General features: G+C 50.8%; 1 protein-coding gene across 1 annotated transcript in view; it reads right to left on the minus strand.

Moving 5' to 3' along the window:
• Nucleotides 1-9,876: 9,876 nt before the first annotated feature.
• Nucleotides 9,877-12,255, minus strand: part of Ahdc1 (AT-hook DNA binding motif containing 1) — a 64,928-nt gene continuing 62,549 nt past the window's right edge. The window contains 1 exon segment of the mRNA XM_032896644.1: nt 9,877-10,328. The gene's annotated coding sequence lies outside the window, so the exon portion shown is untranslated.

The following is a 12,255-nucleotide window of genomic DNA, read 5'->3' on the forward strand; positions in this document are numbered from 1 at the left end:
CCCTCCAGGCCGTGCCCCGCCCCAGTCCTGTCACATGCTCATACGTGTCTCTATATGAATGTGCCTGAAGTATCCTCCAAGAAGATATGGTTCCATCATACTTGAGGTTTCTGGGGCAGGACCTCGCTTCCTTTGTCAGTCCAGAGACTTCAGAAGTTAGGGGGTCCTAGCCGCATTCAGATAGGGGATCCCCAAGGGAACTGATAACACTGTCTGGGTACTATCTGCTTCCTAGGGCTGAGGATTAGGGATGCAGCTGGCAACATGTGAGTTCACTCAGCCCTGTTCCTGGGACTAGGACCTTCAGACTTCAAGGCTTGTGGGGCGGGGCGGGGAGGAGCCTCAACTCTGTCCTCACCACACCCTGGGCCGCCACATGTTTGTGTCTTGAGTACATGGGTAGGCTCGGGGACATGTCAGGGCCTGCGGTCCTTCGGGGATCATGTCTTCTCATCCGTTGGGCTCCTGGGTGTGTCTTCCTGTGCTGGTGGTTTCAGCCACTATCTGCCTGGGGCACTGTGGGCACTCAGTCGAAGGGCTGAGTGTGTTCTTGTGTGCTACTGTGTGCACGTGGCTGACTATGTATGTGGGCTTTTTGTTTTTTGTCACACAGCCCTGTAAACACTGTATGAGCTGGGTGTATGTGGGAGTTGCTGGTATTAGCATTGGATACCTTCGATTTGTGTGTCCCTGGCCTTGAGTGTGCCCGTTGGATGGTCAGTGCCTGTCTTTGGTGTCCATGTTTCTGTGTATACCTGTGTCTGTGTCTCAAACATTTGATAACTATGTTCCTGGGGATGGGGGAAGAGAATGTGTGTCTGTGTTTACGCCTACAGGCATCTCTGTGATGGGATGGATTGGATTTCTATGTCACTATTTCTGCATTTTGTTTTGTGACAGGGTCTCATGTAGACCAGGCTAGCCTTGAATCCTCCATGAAGCAAAGGCCGACCACGGACTCCTCATCTTACAGCCTCCACCTCCTAAATGCCAGGACTTACAGGCGTGTACCTCTACCACTTTGATTTGTGACCAGGTGTCCCTCTGTTGCTATTCTCTGTGGCACTGGCGTGTGGTAGCCTTCGGTTTTTTTCACGTCTAAAGCTATATATTTTGAAATGTGTGTGTGTTTTGCCTGCTTGTGCGTATGTGCACCGTGTGCATTATCTGCACCCACGTGTGTATACACGCACCTTTCTATCTCTGTCACAGGTAGACAGGCCCACAAAGGCCAGAAGAGGGCGTCCAATCTCCTGGAACTGAAATTACAGGCAGTTGTGAGCTGCCACGCGGGTACTAGGAACCAAGCCTCTTGTGTCCACTGGCAGAACACCAAGAGCTCTTCACTGCTGAGCCGTGCCTCAAGCCGCCGTTTGCTCGTCTTATTTCTTAGTCTCTCCCTATTCTGTGTTGAAGGCCTTAGGGTTGTGTTTGACCCGGTACCTTTGCCCTTCCCAAAGCCTCCAGTCCCTCGGGTCTGCTTTCTTCTGCTCTTTCTCTGTGGACTGGAGATGGGAGAGATGTAAACAGGGCAGGCAGGCATGGAGCCGACGACAGGCAGGGTTGGGGCCAGGCTGCCGTGAGGGCCCTGCCTCAGCTTTGCTCCAAGCAAGCACTAAGCCAGAGCCTCGGTTACATGTAAACACCAGCTGTGTCAAGACAGCGCAGCTTCTTCTAGGTCAACAGACAGCTGTGGGGTTGCTAGGCAACCGCCTGCCCCCCCCCCAATCAGGCTCCCCTCTCACTGCCTCTACCTGCAAAACCTCTGCTGGCACCCCAGTTCTACGGGGCCTTCTTTCACCCCCACAGCAGTTAGTACAGTTTGGACAGAGAGTCAGGGCAGCTCTGGGACTGAAAGCCAGCAGGAGATGTGATTCCTTCCAGTGTGCTCACTACCCAGGTCTCAGCATTCTTCAGTTCCCACCTCATCCTATTAGGGCCCAACTGGAGGGTCGAGGAGCAGGTCCTGAGAGATGGAAGGCCTATCTAGCTGTGGTGGTAATGAAGTATTTCAGCCCCCAAGTCACACGAGGCTTGGAGAGGAGCTGGAAGCAGGGGAAGGATTCCACTATGTTGGCCTCTGACGAGATCGCATGGAAAGACAGGAACTGCAGGGCCTGGGTCTCCCTTTCTTTTGCCCTGACCCGCCTAAGGGTGGTCCGCCTTCTTTCCAAGGCTGACTTGTGCTTCCTGTTGCAAAGCCTGCTTGGCGCCTGCGCCCGCCCGCCCGCCCAGGCAGGTAGCCCCAAAGGACCAGGCGGTCACCATTGGGCTTGGCTGGACCTCGAGGAGGGAAAGATGAAGCAATAGCGTCCCGGGACCAAGGACTCAGGATCTGAGTGGAGCGCGTGGGCCGAGGGCGCGCGACCGAGTGGCGACGGAAGCTGGAGGAAGGAGTGGGAGGAGTGGCCAGTGGGGGGCAGCTGTGGGGGCAGTGCCCATGGCCGCCCATTAGTATGCGGCCGCGCTCGGCGCACCATGGCAACCGCTCCCCCCACCGCGCAGCCCGCAGCCTGGGGCGCAGTGCGCACCTCTCCTCCCACAGGTGGTGGCGCGCACGGGTGGGCACGCACGCACGCACGGGCACGCACGCTCGGCCCGCCTGGCGCCTAGGGGCGCGCCCAGGGCGCCAGGTGCGCTAGAGCCCCTGTCACCCACTGTCACCTTATGGGCGTGTCTCCAAGTGCTCCAAGTGAGCCCTGAGGGAGGAGTGTGTACCTGAGGCTGTTCTGCCTAAGTCCCTTGTGGGTTCCTCCGTGTGCCTCTGTCTCTGACTGCCCTTGAGGGTTGATGCTTCTGTGTGCTTCTCCCTCCTTACATCCTGTGTGTGATTTCTGAGTGTGCGGAGTGGACCTGTGTCCCTGCATCTGCTATCTTTGTGTCTGTAGGTCTGTGTCCCTGTGCCTTTGTGGCTCTGGGGTTTTCTGTGTCTGGGTGAGGATTTGTCTGAGGCTTTTTTCATGAAGCCTGTCTGTGTGAGCCACAGTGTCTGGCATCCTTGTGTGCTTCTGGGAGTGAGTGTGCTGTGCGTTTAGTTTTGTACCTGTGTGTGTTCTTGTGAAAGTCCTCGGGAATCATCCCTGTACTTACAGTCCATTGTGTGTTCCTGTGAGCACTTGGAATGTGTATCTTGGAGTGTGCTCGTGTCCAGGGCTGCTGGCTCTTGGCCCTCCTGGGCTTCACTCCCTGCTGCCTGAGTGAGCCCACACCTGCTCTCTGAGTACTGGGCCCCTCCCCCCACCTGGCAAGGACAAGGAAGGACAGAGGCAGACATGGAGGCAGAGACAGAGACATAGAGGGGGACACAGAGCCAAGTAGGCTGGAGAGGTGGAGACCCAGAGTCACATGATCAGCCTCCTAACCCAAGACCCAGAAGAGAAACAGATGCCAAGATCCTGACATTACAGAGAGGGACACCCAGAGCCACACAGAGACCCAGAGCACCAAGTCCGGAATTACTGAAACAGAACAGAGATCAAGGATGTGGCTCCCCAGCCTCCCTCTCTCCCTCCCTCCTACTCTCCAGTTCCAGCCCCAGCTGTGCCTCCCCCACATACCCAAAGCATAGCTCTCCTGGCTCTGACTAGAACCCAGTCTCCTTCACAGTGTGCTCTCTCTCTCTCTCTCTCTCTCTCTCTCTCTCTCTCTCTCTCTCTCTGTGATCTGGTGTGATCTGTGCTGTTCTGGGCTAGTGCCTACCTCATGCACAGCCCTTCTCTATTACCCCTCCCCCCTCACCACATTTTTATAGGGTTCAGATCAAACACACCTTCACACACATACCACATAGGCCGTCTCAAACTCAGGCACACACTCTAAGAGTCCCTCTCTTTATTACATCTGTTTGCTTTGTAACAGCGTCGAAGCATTGGCTGGCCTGGAGCTCAGGATAAAGCTCAGGCTGAGGCTGGCTTTGAACTCACAGACAGATCCGCCTGCCTCTGTACTATTAACGTCATGTTGGTCACATCTGTACAATGGATTAGAACAGAGCCACAAGAGCAAGTCTCAAAGCTCTGCCAATCAATCCTTACAGGGTTCCAATCCCCTGCCATTCATGGGAAGAGACAAGACCAAACAGACTGTATATTTAAAGGAACACAATCCATTTGTCTCATTCGCCATTGTGTCTTGTGTCCTTAGGTGTGCCTGGGCCAGTGTCTGGAAGCTCAAGAGTAAAGGATGATAAGTGTATACACAGGAAAGCGCCACAGACACAACTGAGAGGACATTTTAAATATGGGATGTGTGCACAAGTAGATGCTTGTGCAAATGCTTAGGACAATAGCTAGACTAGAGGTGACAACTGTGGCTGCACACTGAAAATACTCCAGGATCTGGAGAACCCCTGCCCAGACTACACCAGGCAAATAAATCCAGTGTCCCTTACTTTTGACAAGCAGCATTTTGTCATTTATTAAAAAAAAAAAAAAAAGAAAAAGAAAAAAAAAAGAAACAAAAATCAGGGTCTCATAAATGGCCCAGGCTGGCCTTGAACTTTCTTCATCCTGCCTCTGACTTCCTGAACGCTAGTATTACAGGCCAGCTTCTTGCTGAAGGACCACAGGCACTGCCATTTTGACAGCTTCTCTCACAGGTAGCCAAGGACCACTGAACCGAATGGTCTGGAGAACTGAGATACAGGGTATAGAGGTACCAATTCAGCATTTTGGGGGGCCCTTTGTGATGTGAACTTGGGGACTTGCTTATGCTAGGTTAGCACTACTGAGTAAGACCCCAGCTTCTTGGTTTTCACACTTCTTTAACCAACATTACAGTGGACTCCCGAACCAGATGGTCAAGTCTGGTGTTACCATTTACTGGCTCGGCTGGTCTTTACAAATTACCTCTCTGCGCTTGAGGGTTTCTCGGGTATGTACTTCCTGCCAAGGTATTGGAGGACAACTTGCAGGAGTTAGTTTTCCATCCACTTCGTGGATCCGGGATCAAGCTTAGCTGTCGGGCTGGGTGCCAGAAGCCTTGACCTGAGTCACCTCCCTGGCCCAGGTTTCTTTTGTCTCTTCCATATATTTCTTTCTCATGACTACATTGCTTGGGTTGACCTTGAACACCCTACGTAGCTAAGAATCACCTGGAACCTCTGATCCTACTGCCTAAACCTTCTTAAGGTCTGAGATTTCAGGCCACGCCTCTTTTGTGTGGCGTTCAGGATTATACGGTGGCTTCACGCACGCCAGCGAAGCACTATGCCGAGTCCTATTTCTACCCCCGAAATGGTTTTAAAATATTCATTAAATCCAGGGCCGTGTACATGCTACTAGGCAAGTACTCTATCGCAGAGGTACACACTACTCTGTACTTGAGTTTCCTGTATGAATGATGGGATACTGTTGCAGTGAAACCCGTGGTACTGTTGTGGAAATTGTGTGTGTGTGTGTGTGTGTGTGTGTGTGTGTGTGTAATATGCTCAGGAAAGCTGATCCACACACACATACACACCTTATTTTGTAGTACTGGAGAATGAACCCAGGGCCTCGAGCTTGCTAAGCACGCTCTCATCACCGAGCTGTATCTTGGCTTAAAACCTTTTATTATAGGATGAACTAATTTGTAGATTTTATAAGTGGAGTCCCCTTGCCAGTGCTCTGGATCAGACCCTGGCCCCTTCTCATGCATGCTAACCCCAAAGGCACTATGCTCATCTATGTCTCCAGTGCTAAACTGATTTTTTTTTTTTAAAAGGTCTGTACAAAAAAAGTAAAAGGCTTAGGAGTCAGTCTTCCCAGCAGTCTATTGCCATACAACTCTGGACAAGTCACCCAGGACAGGTCACTGGGAACCTCTCTTATTGTCTATACATGATGGCAGATCTTCCCCAATTTCAGAGTCTCTGGAAGAATGAACCCCCCAGGGGAGAAGTGTTAGTAGTGGTAGGTAGATGTAATGTCTTTTTTTTTTTTTCCCCAGAGCTGGGGACCGAACCCAGGGCCTTGCACTTGCTAGGCAAGTGCTCTACCACTGAGCTAAATCCCCAACCCCTCAGATGTAATGTCTTTACATTGTCTAGGCAATGTCTTTACTGTTCTATTTGGGCTAGTGGCTGAACTCAGGGTATCTTGCCAGGCATCCCACAGAGTTCTACGCTATCTCCAACCCTTTTGTGTGTTCACATGGGCACACATTTGTGCTTGTGCTTCTAGGGGTCATCCATCTTGTTTTTGAGCTAGCATCTCTTACTGGCCTAGAAATCACTACGTAGGCTTGACTGGCTGTCCGGTCAGCCCCAAGAATGGACCTGTCTTCCCCATCTTCCCAATGCTAGGATTATGGGCATATACTACCAATTTATTTTTTCCTGTCCACATGTGTTCTGGGTGGGGATTTTAGACTGAGTTATTTTCCCAGTCGCCATTTAAAAAAATAAATGTATGTATGTATGTATGTATGTATGTATGTATGTATGTATGTGTGTGTTGTGCACTGGTGTTTTGTCTGGAGGTAGGTCTGTGTGAGGGTGTCAGATCTTAGAGTTATAAACAGCTGTGACCTACCATATGGGTGTTGAAAATTGAACCAGGGTCCTCTGGAAGAGCAATCGGTGTTCTCAACCTCAACCATTTGCCATCTCTCCAGCCACCACAGTCCCTAATTAATTAATACCATGGTATGTTTGTGGCAGCCAGAGGACAACTTACGGGAATAAATTCTCTTTTTCCCACGTGGGTTTCAGGGATAGAACTGAGGTTGTCCCGCTTGCCATCAACCACCCCTTTACCTGGTAAATCATCTAGCCAACATTGCTTCCTCCATTTTGTTTTTTCAAGACAAGGGTTAGGTCTCTGTGTAGCCCTGGCTGTCCTTGAACTGATCTGCTGGTCTCTGACTCCTCAGGGCTGGACTTAAGGGTGTGTACCACCACCACTAGGCTGTTTTAAAGACAGCATTGCTAAACTGCCTATCTGGCTCTGAATTTATTACTTAGGCCATAAACCTGAGATCCTCCTGCCTCAGCCTCCCAAGTAGCGGAAAAGGTCTGAGTCACCAGGCCACGCTAGGAACCAAGTAGTTTTGATGCATTCTGAAACCTAGGTGTTGTACCATGGTTTTGGTGATGCCCCAACCTCTGAAAATAGAACAAACCTAATGACTTCTATCACTGGCTCACTTACCTGGGGAGATTTTCTTCCAGCTCTTTCCTCAGGGGTTTTAGGGCCTGACAAACTCCATCCCCACAGCTATAACCTCTGGTCCCTGACATACCTTGGAGTCCTCACTCATTACTAAGCAGTAAGCCTACCCCTCCACCCCACCCTATGTCCTTTTGTTCCACTGAGGATCAGAGCTTGCAAGAGCCAGGCAGAAGCTCTGCCTCTGAGTAACATCCTCAGCCCAGCACCTTCCCCTCTCATCTCTCAGGGCATTAGATTCTCACCAAGCCCCTCCCGAGCCCCCTGGCCTCCAAGCCAGAGTGCTGTTATCACTTCTCTAAGCTCCTACTTCCTTCCTGGGTTTCTCCACCCTAGTTCCTTTACTGTATACAGTCCTTCACTGTCCTTCCTCTCCTTAAGATCCATCTTGTGCAGAGCAGCAACCCTTTCTACCACTTAATTCCCCCTTCCGGCACCCCCAGCACGTCTCCTCTGAGCCCTTAAGAGACCCCTACCAGGCCTTACCCTCGAACTGAACCCTGACTACCTGAGATGCCAGCTCAGCCCAGCCCAGCCCCCCTCATCTGCCAGCTCCACCTGGCCAAGACTCCCCAGCCAGTAAACATGTGCAGCTCCTCTCTTCAGGCTGCAAACAGGCTTTTGGGTTGGTCTTCCCGGCTGTCCTGGGGTGTTTGTTTTTTGTTTTGGTGTGGGCAACTGAACCTGGGGCCTATGCCTGCTAGGCAAGCATCATCACTGAACTACTACACCCAGCGCCCCCACCCCACAGCTCCCCCACATTTTCTGATGCTCAACCCTTTTCTACTCTGTTTTCCTCTCCACCCCACAGTTAACCTTGATCCACTCTGCTCTCCCAAACCCATGTGTGTATCTACTGAAGTTAGACCTACCTGGGCTTTCTCCTGTCTCCTCTCCCACCTCTGGCCTTTGCACACGTCTTTCCTGCTTCAGAAATCACTCACAGTTTTGTTACCACCCTAGGCGTGGCTTTTTAAAAAGCTTTCTCCTCTGGAAAGCCCCTTCCCTGACCTGACCTCTCAGCGGGTCTTGCTGCTTCCTGCCCCCACTTCCAGCTCCACAGGAGTCTTGTCAGCTTGAGAGTGGTGTCCTCTCCCCACAGCAGGCAGGATGAGTAGGTAGGCCAAGGTCTACATGGTGAGGCTGTGTGGAGGGGCTGTGTAGCAGATGGCTTTCCCATCCAGCACAAGATGCAGTTTTCAAGGATTGTGACCTGGGAATCTGCCTCTTCCAGGCAGGGGTAGCCAGAAGGTGGGGGCATGTTTGCCTCTCAGCGGGTTCCCCCTAGCACGGGCCTTGTTGCTAGGGGCAGGGAGGCTAAGCCACATGGGACATGGTCTGGTATCATTCTGAGTGTCACTGAGGAAGAGGAGCAGGGAAGTCACGCTCAGCAGAGCTTCATCATGAAGTGGGTCGTGGGAAAACATGCTTGTGAAAACCTACAGGAAACTCTGTAGAGTGAAGGAAATTGAGAGCTAGGTCTGCCATGCTCAGGGAGTGAGAAGTAACTGCCTCTCCTGACCAGGAGGTTTAGGCTTAGCTCTCCTGTTCATCTAAGCTGGGAGGAAATGGGTAGCATTCGCAGTTATACACTTAGGGACACTTAAGTTATACAAAAGCAGATGGGTATGTCCCAGTGAATGAGCAGACCAGGGCTGGGGACAGGGGGACCTGGCGGGGACAGAAGAAGCAGGGACTACTCAAGTCTTACCAGGAAGTCAACTCACTCCGGTCCCAGAGATTTTTGGATTGTGTCAAAGACTGACATTGCTGGGTGTAGTGGCGCATGTGTAATCCCAGCTCTCGGAAGGTGAGGCAGGCAGGTCTGAGTCTGGTCAGCCTGTTTTACATACTACATACAAGTTCTAGGATAGCTGGGGCCACACAGAGACACTCTACCTCAGTAAAATGAAGATCGGCCTCTTAGGACCATGATAGAAGCCTGGAGCCTTAATGGTCAGGGAGACAGGACAAACAGACGTAGGGGTGGTGCTCTGGGACCTGAGGTGGAATGAGGGCATCAAAAGGAAGAAGATGGTGACCAAACTTACCATGGGACTCTTCAGGCAAAAGAAAGCATCTCTGGGAGCCACGGGATGTAGGACAGGAACGGGGAAGTGTCAACGCAATGGTTCTGATGTTGAGAACACTCACTGTTCTTGCAGAGGACATGGATTTGAGTCCCAGCATCTGAATGACAGCTTATAACTGTCTGTAACTGGGGATTCCATGCCCTTTTCTGACCTTCAAGGGCACCAAGCTCACACATGCTGTGCACAAACATACATGTGGGCAAAACACTCGTACACATAAAATAAATGCCCCTGTAAAGCTCTAGGGGGGATGGAAGTGCTTAGAGGGGGGTGGAGTCTGGCATGGGGAGGAGAGGACTCAGAGATAGGGAAACCAGGAACATCTGAGGTGTATCAACTCCCAGAAGGACCAGAGGCTGACATCACCAGTACAGTCCCACCCACCCTCATGTACCCTGTTTTACAAGACACAAGTTGTTTTTTTTTTTTTTTTTTTTTTTTTGCTTTTTCATTTCTTTTTAATACAAACTTGGATCTTTGGGTGTGTCCTGCCAACAAAAAAACAACAACAACAACAGAAGAGAAACCCAAGAGTGAAAAAAGGAAAAAAAAAAAAAAAAAAAAAAAAAAAAAAAAGCTCCCAAAGAGGTTCTCCTCCCCCACCATGAATTTGCACACCACGGGACCACAGCAGGTTTACAGAATGCAATATACAATCCACAATTTATAATAAAACAGTATATACAATAAATAGGATATTGTTCATTTTTGTCAAACGACCTGTAGATAAATTTCTCAGTGCACACTTGCAGGGGCTCTGGACACCTCGAAGCCCCACTCACAACCTCTTGCACACGCGCTCTCTCTCTCTCTCTCTCTCGCTCTCTCTCTCTTTTTTTTGTCTTTTTCTAAAACTGTGTTTTGTTTTTAAGTTTTGTACATTTTAAAAAGTATTTACAATTGCTGGTTTTGTGCAGAAAGGGCTCACCTTCGGCTTCTGCGTGGAGGAGATGGGCAAGGAGGGGTCGTGGGGTGGGATATGGGGCTGCAGGGGGTGCAAGGGGCAGGTGGGAGGCAGAGGGGCAGGCGCTCCTGCCAGAGGATGATGTGGACGCTGGGAGGGGTCTTGGCATTGGTCTTCTGAAAGCTGCAAAGAAGCAGAGGAGAAGAGGCGGAAGTCAGCAGCAGACAGACAGACACTCAATTCCAAGACCAGGGGGCTGAAAAGGCTTGGCTCAATTCCTACTAAACCTCGGGAGATGCTAACCACCATTGTTCCTTCTCAAGACAGGCCCCATGTGACTCTGGGCCTGTCTTGTGCTCTCCAAGCTCAGTTTCCTAATTTGGTGGTGCTTTTGTTTAGTCTCATGTAGTCCAGGTTAGCCTCAAACTTGCTGTGTACCAAGAGTAGCTCTGAGCTACTGATTATCCTGACTTAGCTTTCTGAGAATTGCAATTACAGGTACAGTCTCTCCATCTGTAAATGCCCAAGAGATGCAAGAGGGACTAGAGAAGCAGGTCAGCCTGATCTACAGAGTCCCAGAGCTACATAGAGAAACCCTGTCTCAAAAAACAACAACAAAACCATATACACAATAAATGACAGGCTACATGAGGGTGTCAGGGTCCCATAGGAGTGACTAGAGTCCAGACTCTGGAGTCAGGGGTAGCTAAGTTCACATGCCAGTGTCACTACTTAAAAGTTCTGTGACGTTAGGCAGGAGCTGCTTACCCACTGAAAGAATTTTGTTGTTGCCCATTAGACAGGGCCTCACCACAGAACTCTGGCTGGTCTTTAACTTGTTGAGATCCCACTTGCCTTTGCTTACTATGATTTAAAGGTACCTGACACTGTGCCTAGCTTACTTTACTCATAGCGAAGAGCGGATACTAGAAAGGCAGACACGGAGGCCCACACCTATAATCCCAAACACTAAGACAGGAAGATCCTACGAGTTTGAGGTCAGCCTGGGCTGCAGCCAGACTGCCTCAAAGCACCAAACGGGCTGGGGACAGATTTCATTTAGGAGAGTGCTTGACTAACACGTATGAGCCCTGGATTTGACTGACAGCATGGAATAACCAGGTGTGCTGTAGCCTGAGTGCCAACCTAGTACCAAAACCAAACCAAGTGTCAGAGGACGATAAAATAGGGTAATAGGGCCACCCCTGCCTAGGTTTTGTTGCTGGACTCAGTGGTTTAGGACAGAGAGGGATTCAACACAGATGTGTAATACATTGAAATTAACGTATTAACTATCACTTTTATTATTTTCCTGGTGCCAGATGGGCTTTCTGAATCTGTTTGTGAGTATTATAATAATGCGTTTGTGTGGGGCTTGCTAGGCAGAGCACCACAGGTGTGGACGCTCGCTTCTATTTATTTGAAAACCACCTCTCTTCCTAGGCCCTCATCACTGTGTCCCCAGGAGAGATGAGATGAATGAAGGAAGAAAGAACTCATCCAACACAATGCCATCTGTGTTGGTGGAGACACTGCCTTCCTGAAGCTTGCAAACTCCCCAGTCCCCACAGCCACTAAGGTACCTCTTTTCCATAGATAGTTCTGATCACGTGTGTGCAACTTATCTTCCCTACACAGACCACCAGCCTGGCCCAACCCCCCTCCTCCAGATCTACAGCTGTTGCTGTAAGGGATGAGATAGCCGGACAGCCAGCTTGGTCATTCCCAGAGCCCTGGGCCATTAGACTGCCTGCCTTTCAGAGGTATGGGACTCTGGCTTCCCACCCCCAAATGTGAGACCATTTCCCCCAGAATCAGGAGCAGCGCTGGGGTGCTACTGCCTAAGTCTCCTTTGTGAGCCACCTGTCCTCCCTCGCAGCCGCAGGAGCCAGGCAGCAGCCTCTCCCTGTACTTTCTTGGCTTGCCTCTCCGACAGGCCACATTGGCATTCCGCTCAGCCTCAGCTGCTGTCTGCTGGGCAATCAGCCCCAGGGGTGACTTTTGTCCTCTGGTTGGACTAGCCAGGACACCCCTGAGAGCCGGGGCACCAGGTGGGCTCCTGCAGGGAAGGAGAAGCACCCCATTTCGGTGATGAGGCCAGGCAGAGAGA

The sequence above is a fragment of the Rattus rattus genome, chromosome 1, assembly GCF_011064425.1.
Source record: "Rattus rattus isolate New Zealand chromosome 1, Rrattus_CSIRO_v1, whole genome shotgun sequence".
Classification (NCBI taxonomy): domain Eukaryota; kingdom Metazoa; phylum Chordata; class Mammalia; order Rodentia; family Muridae; genus Rattus; species Rattus rattus.